This window comes from Haliotis asinina, chromosome 4, assembly GCF_037392515.1.
Source record: "Haliotis asinina isolate JCU_RB_2024 chromosome 4, JCU_Hal_asi_v2, whole genome shotgun sequence".
Taxonomy (NCBI): domain Eukaryota; kingdom Metazoa; phylum Mollusca; class Gastropoda; order Lepetellida; family Haliotidae; genus Haliotis; species Haliotis asinina.
In genome coordinates, this window is record NC_090283.1 from 31926992 (window position 1) to 31942766 (window position 15775).

The following is a 15775-nucleotide window of genomic DNA, read 5'->3' on the forward strand; positions in this document are numbered from 1 at the left end:
TGAACACTACAGTATTGTCATAAATGTGCATTGACGTGCATTTCTACTATCTAACGTCCTGGATAACCAAACATTTCTCAATTTAATAACCACACGTCATAATCCGAAACTTTGAAAGGACATATTAAGTACCACGTGGTAGAGACACTAAGTCCTACATAGGAGATAGTATGTCCTACGTTGGAGATAATGACACCAAAATTTGTAATTTGTATAATAAATACAATCGTGGAATATTCATAAGCCAAGATATTGAAGACATAATGATTCTATTGTTTGCAGATGATGTTACAATGTTTTCATTTACAGCAGGTTTGCAACGATAACTGAATGTATTAGATGATTTTAGTAACAAATGGAGTCTTGAAGTGAATACAAAAAAAATAATAAACACATATAATTTAGAAACGGTGGTACATCACAGAGAAAAGAGAAATGGTACTTTGGGGATAAACAACTAAAAAATGTTACATATTACAAGTACTTAGGGTTGATATTCTCCTCAATGCTCTCATGGTCAAACGCTTGTAATACTCTTGCTGCACAGGCATCTAAAGCAATGGTTTCTGTATTTCATTTATTTAGAAAGAGAAGATATATCTCATTAAATACAGCCTGTGAAATATGTGATAAGAAAATTGCTTCTGTTTTATTATACGCACGTGACATATGGGGCAGTAATTACCATCTTGTAACAGAGCAAGTGCAAACTACATATTTTGAACGATAGTTAAGGGTGGGAAAGTTTGCATCTAACAAGGCTATACTTGGTGAGACAGGTAGATGTGATATGCTCATACTAACTCAAGTACGATGTATTAAGTATTGGATTAAGTTGTTGCAGATTTAAGTAAATCGGTATCCATATCAATGTTATGTGCTACTAAAAATAAACAGATGAAAATGGAAAATGTAATCGGGTGTCCAACATTAGAACTATATTGTTTAGAACAAGTTTTTCATTTGTGTGGATAATACAAACTGCTGGTGATGTGGATATGTTTATACGGCAGTTTAGAGAAAGATTATCTGATATGTACAAACAAACTTGGCATGATTCTATTTGGAACTCGCATTATTTAACGCACTACTCTAAGTTGAAAGGAATTCTGGAGCCTGAATGTTAGATTTTGCAGCTGCATGATAAGTCTCTTCTGAGGGTAGTTTGTAAATTTAGAATATCGCTACATAATTTTAAAATTGTTTCTTTCAGGAGAGATAAAGACAATTGCATAACTAGCTGTGTATGTATAAATTGAAATCTTGGTGCGACTGAAGTTGAATACTATGATTTTATGCAGTGTGCAAAATATAATGAAAATCGCCAAAAGTACTTACCGCAGCTGAATGCCATGTCTCAGTGTGAACAAAGCATGATGAATGTACTACAGTTTAAAGATCCACACGTTATAAAATCAGTTGTTCTATTTTTGAAGCACCTGTTTAAGCATTATTCTTGAAAATAACACGTGGCATTGTGAAATACTGTAACCGTCAACTGTATTACACGCCGTTAGGACCACATTACTGAATAAATATGTCAGCCTGTCTGTCTGTCTGTCTGTCTGTTGTCCTTATATGCAGATTTCATGTGCCCAAGGTTTAACACGTGATTATTCGATTTCTGTACTGTATGTCAGCTGGTGACCAGTGGTGACAGCCCGTTACTATGACAACAGACATAATGCAACCGTGACAATACTGTGTAATCAACCACCTACTGATGTGGCCTGTCTGATGGTCATGAATCACTGTGTCATGGTTCTAATAATCGTGTCATTTTGATATATTACACGCGTGTATTCAAGAGATGTACAATGAACAGGAGTCAGTGTAGTATAAAAAAATATAGCAGCCAAAATATTTATTCGTCACAAATTTATTCCTTATACGGTTTTAAAGCTCATGATGACTAGTTTAAGCCTAGATGTAAATTAGATCTTGTTGTATATAACCAGACACAGTGTCATTATAGGGACAAATATAATATTAAATACATATTATAATTTAGAGGACGATTTGGTTGCTTCTCACTGTAATGAAATCAGTTCTGTTGTGATACACACTTTTCAAGACTGATATCCCATGTTGGTGATAAATTGCTTTACTGCTGGCCGTCCAGTTGCCATGGTTGTTATACCAGCATAATTGTGTCATTGAACTTCGATATTATACTGCTGACTAGTTATACTATATTATAGGTCATATAAATACTTTACACAAATCGTCGTATGTTATGCTAGGTATGGCTGTATCTGTCACAATCAATAAACTGTATTGACGTCATCACATGTTGTGTTTTACTTCAATAACATCAGCCTGTGGTGTGCTTCACTATAATGGGTATTATGATACAGAAATAAATCTTTCACCTGGTGAGAAAAACTTTATTTATATTTCTGTCTGTGCCCAAATATGGTGTCTACATTAATCCTTTTGTTCCACTGTGACTTGTCAGAGCCTCCTATTGAGGTGCACCGTGTTCGTTCATCCAAAACATTGCAATGCAAGTACCACTAAGGCTGCACTCATATATCTGAGAGGCGTCACAATTTTCACCTTTCCGATCATAAACCTTCTCCCCTTGTGTTTTCTGCTGTTTGTCCTTCCGGTTGTCTGATGGCATGTTTCCCAGACACAACCTGAGCATGACGTGCCGGTTTCACATGTATTAAGGGAGTGAGTGAGGTTGGTTTCGCGTCGTTTTTATCAATACCCCAGCAGTATCACAGCAGAACACACCAGAAATGGGTTTCACACATTGTATCCAGGTGGGAAATCGAATCCGGATCTTCAGTTCGCCTTACCCACAGAGCTGATCCAACGCCCCACCCATTTATTAAGAAATACTGGTATCTTGAATTGAACTCTATGATCAAAATTGTTTTTGTATTGATAACACATAAATACATTTTGAGCAATCACGAAATATTGTTTTCTGATATCTCTATAACACTCTGCGGTATCTACTTGGATATTAGAAATTAATCAAACATATGTTAAATTGTTTTCCGATATATTTAAAACATTATTGATATCCTAAGCAGAATACACGTATCTCAAAAACAACTGAAGATATCTTTAACTTCTTAATAAATGTGAGAACGGCTTGCCAAACTTCTGCTGCATTCAAAACTAGGACATTTGTTTCAGAACCGCCTATGCTTCGGCCATGCAAGTGGTGTTGACCCATTTTTCAAATCCATACTCACTAACCCTCATGAAGGTTTTTCGAAATATTATGAACTTGAAATGTCAGTGTGATTCTGTTTGGTGGGGTACTTCTAAGACGAAAATGACCTTTATGAAATCTTCTGTTCATGTATACAAACTTCCAATATGTGTATACGTAAGCTAATGTAGCAAGAGATACTGTTGTATTTTACTTTGTGGAGAATTTACAAAGACTTTCCGAAAGACCACAGAAAAACATTTGCTGCTGTTAACACAGGAATGAACACTGTGAAAACATTGTCGCATGATCACGGGACAGCGTATCTGAAGACACTGAACAAGTCTAATGAGCGAACAAAGTACAGCAAATTGACACCACTGCTGATCGCCTGTCTTCAACGATGAATCAAGACGTATTCTGATGGTAAGATTTGGTGGCGGAAGTGTCATGGTTTGCGTTTTTGTTGAGTGGGATTGCAGGATGTGATAATGCAGCTTCCGACTACCCGTTTACCCGTTGGAACCTTAATGCTGCAGTGTACCATGTGTTTTCCCCTGATTCCATTTATGGCAGCACATGGTACAGGTATGCACTTTCAACACGACGATGCCAGACCTCATACTGCCAACTTGACCTGGAATTATCTGCAGAATGCAGGAACCCACGTCCTTGACTGGCTGTAAATATCACCTACCCTAAATCCAATCGAGCATAACTGAGATGCTCTTGGTAGAGGTCTGCGTATTCTAAGGAACCCAACCCAGAATTTACCGGATCTTGGTGCTGCTGTGAAGGAACAATGGCGTCGACTCTGCTAATGTAGTTACATGCACCAGGCTGTCCATGAGGAGGCGTCACCTGGCAATTGTATGTGATCGCACGCTACTGAACGTTTGAAACATCACATTTTAATTCTTGTAACTTGATGTTTTGTCTTCGCCTTTTGTTGATAAATTCTGTGATCACATGGAACCGATTGTTGGTATTGTGATTATTCTCAGTCCATCCCATCGACCTTAAAAAAATAAATGATAATCTCTGTACCACATTCCTGTGTCCTTTCTTTCGTATGTAAATAAAATCGGAGGTTGCGACCGATTAGTGTTAATGTAGCCACTTAACTCAACTGTCCACACTGTTTAAAGGTACTGTTTACACGTGTTCGTAACGTTGGAACGGTTTTGTCGTGAGTTCAATAAATCATGAAACTGAATAAAAATTGTGTCAAATTCATAACAAACCTTTACATCAAACTGCAGCTGTTCGCATCCAAGATATTTGCACATGTTTTTCAGCAATTTATGATGATCCGAATGCAATTCACATGTATATGGTTTGCAGTTGGTTCCCCAAAATTAGCGGAGAAATTCGTCTTGGTGGTAACCAAATATATATGCACCACATATAGTCAGTTCTTTAAGTGAGTCTTAGCTTTAGTATATATACTATATATCATCTAAACCATGAAGGCTAGAACTCTTTACACAAAGCTGTGTGTCTCGAAGTCCAGCCACAAACGTATTATTTCAGAACACACGTATTTCATGATCTTTGGGCTAGTGGGGTAGCCTAGTGGTTAAGGTGTCCGTTCGGCACGCCATAGACCCGGGTTCGATTTCCCACATGAACACAACATGCGAAACACATTTCTAGTGTCTCCCCAGGTGATAGTGCTGGAATTTAGATAAAAGCGGAGTAAAACCATACTCACTCACTCACTCACCATTGAGTTTCAAATCTGTTTAAGTTAACGAAATGATTTAACATGAGCATTTTACAAATCACACATGTTGGCGAATAGGAGCCTCACTCTGAGGGTTTCGGTTCGGATCCCGGAAAGGAATCGGTATATTACTAATAAAATATACTCCCAAATAAAATGAAATTTTCACTTAACCGATGGTCTTACATATTCAGAACTATCCAGTGTTCGGAAAGTCACAAAAATAATGCTACAAGTTTATTTCCGCTGTTTTTACAGATGGTAGCGCAATCTCTTGTCAGCTTCTGTTCCCTTATCCACAAACGTCGAGATATCTGGTCAGAAAGCAGTGATTTGTGCCAATCGAAGTCTGAGATGTCTCCCTTATTTAATCCGTGAGACACTTCTTACTAACAACAAAACCCAGATAATTAGAAGAAAAAAAAAGATTCTGTGAACTTGATTGAGTTTCGGAATATGTTTAGCGCCACGTACACTATGACATTCTATGTCCGCTTCAATCACTTTCACCACATTTCGAACTGACATCTTAATGTGACGTGTGTGGATTCACAACTGCAATAATTTCATTACAACTGTTCATGTGGGGATTTAAAACATTTACATTACACAGTAGAAACCAAATACCTGAATAAATTCATGATTTAAAACAACTTTTGATGAATTTTTGCCATCAGTTATTTGTTGTGCCATTTCCCAGACATGTATGAAATGTATGATAAACTGGTCAACTACTGCAGAATAATAATCATAACAATAGTCATGTGGGGATGCAAAATGTTTGTAACATCCCACAGAATCCAGTCAAGTAGAAAAACAACACATTTAGATGACCTCGTTACATTCTTGTACACAACAAATAATACATAGACAGACAACTTATACGTCCGCCTTAATCACTACGATTACATTTGACAGTTTAAATAAATAAATCGCACTTGCATGTTTACACAATGTCATGTTTATTTTATTGTCTAATTCAAGGCGTCATAGATAAGTGCCTTCTTGTTGTCAGTCATGGTGATATCTACCCCACTTGTCATCTTCATGTTGACTGTGTAGAGACTTGGCGGCCCAACACTAAACACGGGAAGGAAAGACTCCCTCCACTCAACATCCACCTTGGCTAAAACAACCTCTCTGTCCAGGTCGATGAAGGAGAGTCTCCCTCTCCCCACATCCAGCACAACGCCATAGTGGAGGGTGGCCTGTGTACCGGGTGTGTTTGATATTGTGTTTCTGTAACAATTTCCTTCCCCCTCCGGCTGCCACACGCTGGTACATAGACTCCCCAGGTGTGTGTCACAACTCTCTACACTGACACACCAGGAGCGGCGCTGTAGACAAACAAAGCACCCACTGTCCACCTGACTCTCCTCCACCACACCCACCTCCAGGACAAGACACAACCCTCTACGCACCACACCCACCCTACAGTGTCTCTCCCAGTACTGTGGGGTGTGTGGGGCAGAGGTGACAGTAGAGGGGGATGGAGGAAGGGGGATGGAGGTGGAGGCACATGTACCCTCATATTTCCGTAACCTAACGCTGTGTGTGTGTTGTGTAGCGGGCGGCGAGTTGACCAGTTGACCGTCAGTAGTTACGTGGCACACGTCTGTGTTGGCTCGAGCAGCGTCCAGTTGTAGTTGAGGACCTGGAAATATACATTTTGTTTACAGTTTAACAACTTTCCCAGACAAACAAAGTAGACATTTTATTGTCAACCTCGTTTCAATGTTCAAAAACAGCGCACTGACATAACGGCTACCGTTTACGTGTGTGTGTGAATTTTGTCAGAATTGTGATGTATATAGATATTATAACGATGGGTAATCTAAATATTTTTCATGCAATTTTACACTGACGGACAATGAAATAAAACATTTTGTAAGAAATTGTTAGTTCAGCTTGTTCGCTGTCTGTAGTCAGAAATAGACACTTGCCGCCTGAAAACACATTTGTATAAACTTCATATCAGGATAAAACTATCATTTGTTGTATTCTAAACTCATCTTATACGATTTAGTAAACAAAATAGTTCTTTACATCCGAGTGTTCAACAGACACAGTATCAACAGGTAAATTCTACGTCCGCTTCAATCACTGACCACAGTCTGAATACACTCGCTGGGCGGGACACAGGTTGTAGCGTTATGTGTATTGACTAGAACATGTGGTAATATATCATTCCAACGCTATTTATCACTCCAACACTAAATAGTTTAACATTAGACAGTTTTCAAATTGATCATATTCTTATATATTTACAAAGTTCATTACAAAGTTTATCAAAAATATACAATTTTCCCGGGACTCTCAATGTCTCCAGTTATTTTCACATATTTGACATTTAAGTAATCGAAGATCATGTCTCACAAAACAAACTTTTTACACATGCGAATGGTGAAAGTCTTGTCATCAACTTGTTAAACCCATTCCAATAATATTCATGTAAATAACGCTATAACGTCCATTGAATACTGAGCTTGCAGTTTCAACATTTATTACGGCTTTAAAGCACTAAATTGTATTATCTGCTTAATATATGGAAAACACTCATTATTTAGGCAAATTAGCTTATTAGGCATAAATCCTCTTTAAGTATAACGTCCGTTGTTGCGGACATCGCACATGTTACTGCCGTAACCTTAGGCTGTCATCTCACTGATTACATTGACAAAGTCTGTTACAGGTAATTGATCATCACACAATATAAATACATATAATAAGATAACACTCTGTTCAAAATGTTAACAGAAATAATGCAAAAAAGTTTTATTATTATTAACTTATTCACTTATTCACGCAGCTGGTACATGCTCAAGGCGCCGTTTTTACCCCTTCTGTCACTGGAGGTCAATACCAACGGGGCGCAGCTGCCCCCCTGACACACAGACACAGTACTTTGTACAAATTTATACGTTGCTGTATCCGCAAAACTACGTGTTTGCGTGAGTTCATGTGGCCACCATCTGGTCATTTACTAACGTATCGTGGACAGGGTTGTGCATTGTACATTAGGGGTTGTGACAAAACTGAAAGAGTCAGCACACCAGATTTATACATCGGTCAAGCTCGCTGGGTCTTTAGCATCTCACAAGGCGCACCTGGCACCCCTCCCCACCACCAGGAGCCCATGCTTTAATGAGTCTGAATCCTGTTCCTTACCATCTGGTTAAAAGATGGAAACCATACATAGAATATAACCAGTCGCATGTCTTTGATAGCAAAATATCCGACACTAGAACTGGGATCGCAATGGATTTCGGTGATACTGAAAGCGGCCGATGTGAAAGTATTTCAGTGGCGTCCTCTACAACATCCCCGGTGTTGAACACTAGGACAGAGCCAGTAAATTATCCTGTTTGAGAAGGGCGCACATCAGTAGTGTAACGTCACCAATCACGAAACTGACTTTACTCACATAGTAATGTCAACGTGGTCCCTGTTCCTGTTTCCAGATTGTAGGTCTTACTCCCCGTATCTGTAAAACATTTCTAGGATTAAAGAAAAAAATAACTGTGCTAACAGATCTACACATGAAGAAATAAAGAGCAAGTTCGATGTCCAGGACTTGGGAGGTACTCCATCGTAGCATACTATTTCCACGACACATCTGGGTCTGTTTAACAGTGAAGATTAAACACAAATGTGACTGCTGTCGGGTATTGATAATCTTTGTCCATTATGTGTACACATATCACAATACCAGGATAACATGTTGTACAAAATCCAAATGTTGATTTCCAGGATATGTATTTGCTAATGTTGTTAACTTGTGACCATTAATTGCTATTTTCACTGAAATCAAAGGTATGTTTGGGACTGTGTTTCTGATACATATCAGAATAGTTATGAATCTATTCTGATAACATAGCATGACAAAAGGGACATGTAAACAGTTTTGCTATTTTCTATTTTCATAATTGCTTTCAAGGTAATGCAAAATAACCTTACCAAACTGTGGTAGTGGTTTTGTATCACTGGCAGCCTCCGGGGACGTCATCTTGAAACGAGATAAAACAATTCAATGTCGCGATCTCAGACTCACAGTTGGCAAGTTTCAGCTCGAATAAACAAGCTCAGTTCACGGACAATGGGAACATTATGCGCACTTTGGTATGGTAATCGTGAAGTATTGATGTTACTTACTTAATAAACAACGCGACGTACATACGCATGTATCATCCAAAACTGTATTCCACAGGAGATATCGCTTATGTGAGTTCAGATGAGTTCAGCTCATATCTTCTATGAGATATCACTTTGGCAGTACTTTTTGCACAATGTTCAGGCAATCCTATGACGTCATGAACTAATAAAGAATGATTTTGGATGATAAACAGAATCTCACATTTGCGTCTACTGATATCAATTATATCAATACTCGGTGACAGAGGTAAAAATATTCTCGGCAAGCCTCAGATATCTGTTACTTTGTCAACTCGTGTTGACATATTTGATACCAGTGAGATTCTATATGTCTTCACACTAAGAAGTACTTACCTGCTTGTGTGCGTTCTTCATGTCAGTTAAATGGTACTCGGTGGTCTGTGCACCTTTGTCTGTAAGATAATCCACAGCTGTTCATTAATCAAGTCTTTTATGTCATGATAACCAGCAAATGTTTCCTCAACTCATTTAAATGTTTATTTGAATTATTATTGGAAATGTCTAAATACAGCGTCGATATGCCACCTTAAATAGGCATTATACCATAGGAAAATGTGAAAAAGATGTTTCAAACTTTTTCACTTTTGACAAAGCGTAATCAGTATTACTGTAAACATTAAGACGTATTCTTAAAGTATGAAGTAAGCACCTGTATGTGTGTGTTTATCAGATGCTGATCCATGTCCACTGACAGATCCGAAGGCAGAGATGTCGGATTTCAATTTATCCAGCCCTCTCGTGTTGAATTTGGCTGCAGGTGTTCTGTGCCTCTCTGGTGGAAGTGATCCGAGGTGCGTCTTCATTGTGTCTTGTATTGAACTCTCCAGTGTGAGAAAGTCCAAGTTTGAAGCATATCTGAGCACGGTTTTGATATAGTCTGAGGTCCACTTGCATCGTTCACTCTCACCTTCAGAGGTAACTTGCTCAGTGTGTAGATTTGACAGTTCCTGCTTCGTCTGATTCTCAAGCTCGCTGATCAGCTCCTCCTTTCTCTGGTCGAGTTGTGACCTCAGAGAATGGAAAGTGTAGTGGATGTCCTCCTTCAGAGCACTGCTTGTCTTCTTGGTGTCATTTATGGCTTTGCTTATGCTCTTCAAATAATCTCTCGGTGACACGTATGATGTGCAGTCACATTCTTCCCAAGTTGTTCAATCCGTCCCCTAGCAGCATCAACACCTACATCTCCAACGTCGTGATCAGCATGGTCATTAACTCTGCATTTGGCACAGATTAATATGTTGCAGGTTTTATCAAAATATTCCAGAGGATAAGGACTGTGAAGTTTGCAAACTGGTTTAGTATTTATACTTCCTGTTGCTTCGTCCACAATGGTTTCCACAACATGTCGTCTGGTAGTTTTAAAACTGTTGTGCAAGTTCTGACAATATTCACAGAGTAACTCCTCACACTCCTGACACCAACACACAGCCTGGTTGCCGTCATCTTCGTGTGTACAGAGAAGTTCTGTAAGGCGATGTTTGGCTGTCAGATGGAATATTTCCTTCTGTCGCACTGCATCCTTCTGGAGGCTTGTGTCTGTGAGGCTGACCTGCCTCTGACATGTAGAGCATGATATCACACCACCAGCTGCAGATGTCACACATGTCTCACACACGGCATGAAGACAGGGCAACAGGTAGGGGGAGGAGCTTTTCAGGGTAAACTGTTGCTGACAGACAGAACACCTGGGGAAGGCGTCCATTCTGAAACATGTGATATTCTAGTCTCCATTCCAGCGAGACTATTGCTGTACACCACATATCGTCAATTCAGTAATACGAATAGTTTATCAAGAATGACATACTGAATCCCCCAGTTACATGCTCTATAATTCCGCACTTAAACTTGATCAGGGAAGAATTTCAGTAAAACACCGGTAATCACATCACATCGCATCACATTGAGTAAGGTGAAAAAGGAACAATGCGTGTGACTACTTGGAGAGATCGAGAGAGCAACACTGATGACTAATAACATCTCGGAGTACTGAAGACTAATTACATCTCGCAGTATATTTTACGACATGAAAACTGATATTAAAACAGGTGGGTATGCAGGAAGGGAAAGGAGGATGGAGATAGGGGAGAGGAGGGAAATTTGTCATGGGTCGGGTCTAAATAAGAGGGAGGGGTGGGAAGTAGCAGGGAAGGCAGGTAAAGGAAAGGGTGACAGTCGTGTAGTAGAAGGATGGGCATGTACGGGGAGGGTGGCGCATGTGCAGAAAGGAGGGGGAGGAGCGCATACCTGAAGTTGGGTTATGTAGAAGGGAGAGATGTATCTCAGCATTAAGGGTAGGTACATGTAGGAGAATCCGCTGTGGGGAAGGTGGGAGACGAGAAGAGGGAAGGATGGAGGAATAAGAAGACAGTGGATCTCATTTCGCTGGTACCCCACTCATATGCAACAAAATCCACATCTTGAGCTACCTAATTGCACAGGTCTTGCGTTTACCTGATCTGCGTCTCCACACCCGGAGTTACCATTCGCAGCGTAGCTTACCTGTATCTTTACCCCTCTTCCGTGATCAACACACCCGAATACCCAGTTGCCGAATGTATAGACCTGTCTCAGTGATGTCTAACATCGTGAATTCCGCACGAAGCCTGTCCTACATATCACGTGGCTACGATAACGCCTCTATCAGGCGTTACAATCGACGATATTGAGTACGTCAAGGCAGACTGCAGTAAACATCACATGATCTACATATGCACGTATGTCGAGACAGGACACACCTACCTGGAAGTATGGCTTCCTTGTTATCGAATTCAGTTCAAACTGAATGATTTGATGTAATGTCTATTGCCCGTTATCTCACCTCATCCCTTACTTACCCTACTGGCTTCTCCCACACTCACGGCTGGCTATCTAACAGCACAGATTATTTATCCCCTCCTCCTTCTGCCCCCCACACTACTTACACCACAAACAACGATAGACGCGATTAAAGGCCGTCGCTAAATGTTTGTCTATCGTAGTGACTCCTAGCATAATACACCTCTGAAAGTAGCCTGTCCTACACGTCGGGTACATGGCTATGTTAACGCCCGCTTGCTATGGACGACGTCGTATATATTCAGGTTGACAGAAGTCTCGTCGTGACAAAGCATCTTCCTGTCTGATCCTTTTAAGGATATGGAATCTGTCTAAACTTAATCTGTGCTAATTCACGCCATGTTGCATTCTCATCTCGATAAACATTGCTATTTTTGTTTTGTGACTTTGATATGTTAGCTATTGTGAACACGCGACGAGTAATTGCGTCCGAAGTAGGCGTGAAAATATAACGGTTTGTTGTTTCCTTGACGTTCGATTGTAAAAACTGAAATAATGAACAACTTGTATTTCATATGGTGCACATTGCCCTCCTACACTTACTTACAAGGTGATACATCTCTATCAAGACAACATACCTCACATATATCGCGACTGCACAGGGCACACTTACCTGGAGGTTTAGCATCCTTGTTTTTGTGTCATTTGCGGGTCACAGGTTGAGGATCGTGTCGTACGACAGACGAACTATGATACCATCTGTCACATGACACATAACAGATAGAAAATGGTTATATCATGTGTTGTTCATTACACTGAGATCTACATTTAGCTGTGTTACAGCTGTATCATGACTGGTCCCTGTGTTGTCCGTGACACTCTGATCTTCATTTAGCAGTATCATAATTGTATCATGACCGGTCCCTGTGTTATCCGTGACACTGGGATCTTCATTTAGCAGTATCACAGCTGTATCATGACTGGTCCCTGTGTTGTCCGTGACACTGAGATCTTCATTTAGCAGTATCACAGCTGTATCATGACTGGTCACTGTGTTGTCCGTGACACTGAGATCTACACTTCGCAGTATCACAGCTGTATCATGGCTGGTCCATGTGTTGTCCGTGACACTGGGATCTTCATTTAGCAGTATCACATCTGTATCATGACCGGTCCCTGTGTTGTCCGTGACACTGAGATCTACATTTAGCAGTATCACAGCTGTATCATGACGAGTGCATGTACGAGGGGATATCAAAAGGTTTTGAGCCTCGCCCTGACAAAAGCAAGAGTTTGGAATTCATACTGCTGTATTTTTCAACATAGTCCCCTTCCAACTTCACACACTTCTCCCACCTGGTTTGCCAATTGCTGATTCCTGATTCCTGAAGAACTCCACATCTTGGTCCCCTAGAAAACCCTCCACTGCAGCGATAAGCTCATAGTCATCCTGAAATTTCTGGCCCCGGATGTGTTTTTTCAGTCGACGAATGAGGTGGAAGTCGCTAGGGTCTACGTCTGGTTAATAGGGAGAGTAAGGTAAAATTTCGTACCCGCGCAGTTTCCATTGCAGCTCGACTGGTGTGGACTGGCGCATTGTCCTGGTGACGAAGAATCCCTTGCCGGATCTTTCCTCGCCGCTTCTCTTTAATGGACTGGCGTACCTGCTTCAGAAGTTTAACATAGTACTCTCCATCCATTGTCGTACCATGAGGCAAGTAGTCGATGTGAGTAACACCTTTACTGTCCCAAAATAAAAGTTGCCATAACCTTCTTTGGGGACCTGGTCGATTTGAACTTCTTTGTACTTGGAGAGGTGACATGTTTCCATTCCATTGACTCCTGCTTGCTCTCAGGGTCATAACGATGAAGCCAGGTTTCATCACAGGTTACAATTCTAAAGTGAAATTCTTCTGGGTCGTCATGGTAACGAGTCAGCATCGCGCCACTGATGTTGACCCGAGAAAGCTTCATGTCAACAGAAATCTTTCTTGGGACCCATCTTGCACACACCTTGGACATGTGGAGATTGTCCTGGAGTATGCTGTGAATGGATCCATATGAAAGCCCGGTTGCATCTTCTAACTTGTGCAGGGTGATACGACGATTTCCCATCACTAGTTGATGCACGGTGTCAATGTTTGTTTAGGTGGTACTGGTTGAGGGACCGTTGTCATCATCTAAGCTCTCTCTTCCTCGCTGAAACTCTTTCACACAACGTTTGATGGTTGCAGCAGAAGGGGAAGACTCCTTGTAAACAGCAGTGAATCGCTCTCCAACCTCCTTGGCCGTGTTGCCCTCCAGGACAAGAAACTTTATTACCGCTCTATATTCAACCTTGTCCATTTTTCACAAGAAACTTTATTACTGCTCTATATTCAACCTAGTCTAAGAGGTATTTTTGTAACTGAAGAAAATGAAAATATACTTTTCTTGTTGTTTGCTGATGATGCAGTGTTGCTTGACAATTCAGTTATTGGGCTACAACACAAAATTATTGTGCATAAATATTGTTAAGTTATTGTTAAGTGGGGTGTAGAATTTAACTTGGACAAGTCAAATGTAATACTCATTCGTAATGGTGGATGTTTAAAGGGCCTAGAGAAGTGGTTTTACTAGGGTAAGGAGGTTAAAACAGTTACTTACTATAAACATCTTAGTATTGTATTTTCTTCACGACTAGTTTGGTCCAAGGCTTGTGAAACTCTTTGGGTTCAGGCTAGCGTGGCCTTGTTCCCGGGTTATAAGCTAATAAAACTTTACTCTTCACTCCCATTTAGTGTAGTTCGGAAAATATTTGACAAAATTATTTATGTTTCGGAAATATGGGGTTTTACTTAAAGAGGGGACATTGAGAAAGTGTACAGTTTATTTTTGTAACAAGTGGTTGAATATTTCCAGATTTACTGCCTCTCATGTGTTATAATAATGTTTTGTAAATTTCGATTCCAGTCACACAAACTAAAGATATGTAAAACAAGGTATGATAAAGGTATTGATACTGGCCATCTGTTATGCTCGAATTGTACAATGGGTGTTGTACAATGAACATGAGTATCACTTCGTGTTAGTTTACCCATATTATAAGCATCTAAGAGAACAGCTTATCTCTCCATATTATTTTACATATCCATATATATTTTACATATCCATATTATTTTACATATCCATATATAACTGTTGATATTTAACAATTCAGAACAAATAAAAAAGCTGTCTATATACTTGTAGAGAAGTTTACCTGCCTGAGATGGCATACATACTACTGAAATGTACTTTTATGTACTCTTGACCATGAGACCATGAGTTGTCACTTGCCACTTGTCACTTGTCACATATAGTAATGTGTTGAGCGCGCGGTAATATCGATGGTCTAGAATACATAATGTTCACATGGAGTATGGGCTATTGGGTAGAGGATGGACAGCGTTGTGTTGTACAGAAGATATAGTTTAGAGTGTAGAACATACGACGGTAGATGTAGACAAAGACGGTAGTGTGTTAAAAGTACAGTGTAAAGATTAGCGGACACTCTGGAGATCACAGAGCGTATACCGATCTGTGAAAAGCATAGTGTGACTAGTCTTGTTCATGGTGTCTCAGAATGCTCATATCACGGTGTTCATCTTGTGCCATGACGGTCATGGTTCGTCATGGTTATTGCATTCACGGTCTGAAGGGCTGTTCCTGTCATAGCATTGCTTCTTTTCAACTCCAACAGAGACAAACCCTCATTGACAGATTAAAACGGTTACATCTGTCATGGCGAAGAACATGCTATACAAATGCATAATACTGTGAGTGGGTTTGGATTGACGACACTCTCTTCAGTATTTCCGTAATGGCATCGTCCTATCACTTTAATGTGGTAGAAAAAACTTCTACTTCTATGCAACTTCCACATTGTTTGCAGAGTGACTTTGGTAATA

At 40.1% G+C, this 15775-nt stretch overlaps 1 pseudogene; it reads right to left on the minus strand.

Annotated features, from left to right (window-relative positions):
• Nucleotides 1-5125: 5125 nt before the first annotated feature.
• Nucleotides 5126-10773, minus strand: LOC137282444 (protein PML-like; annotated as a pseudogene).
• Between the last annotated feature and the right edge of the window lie 5002 nt (nt 10774-15775).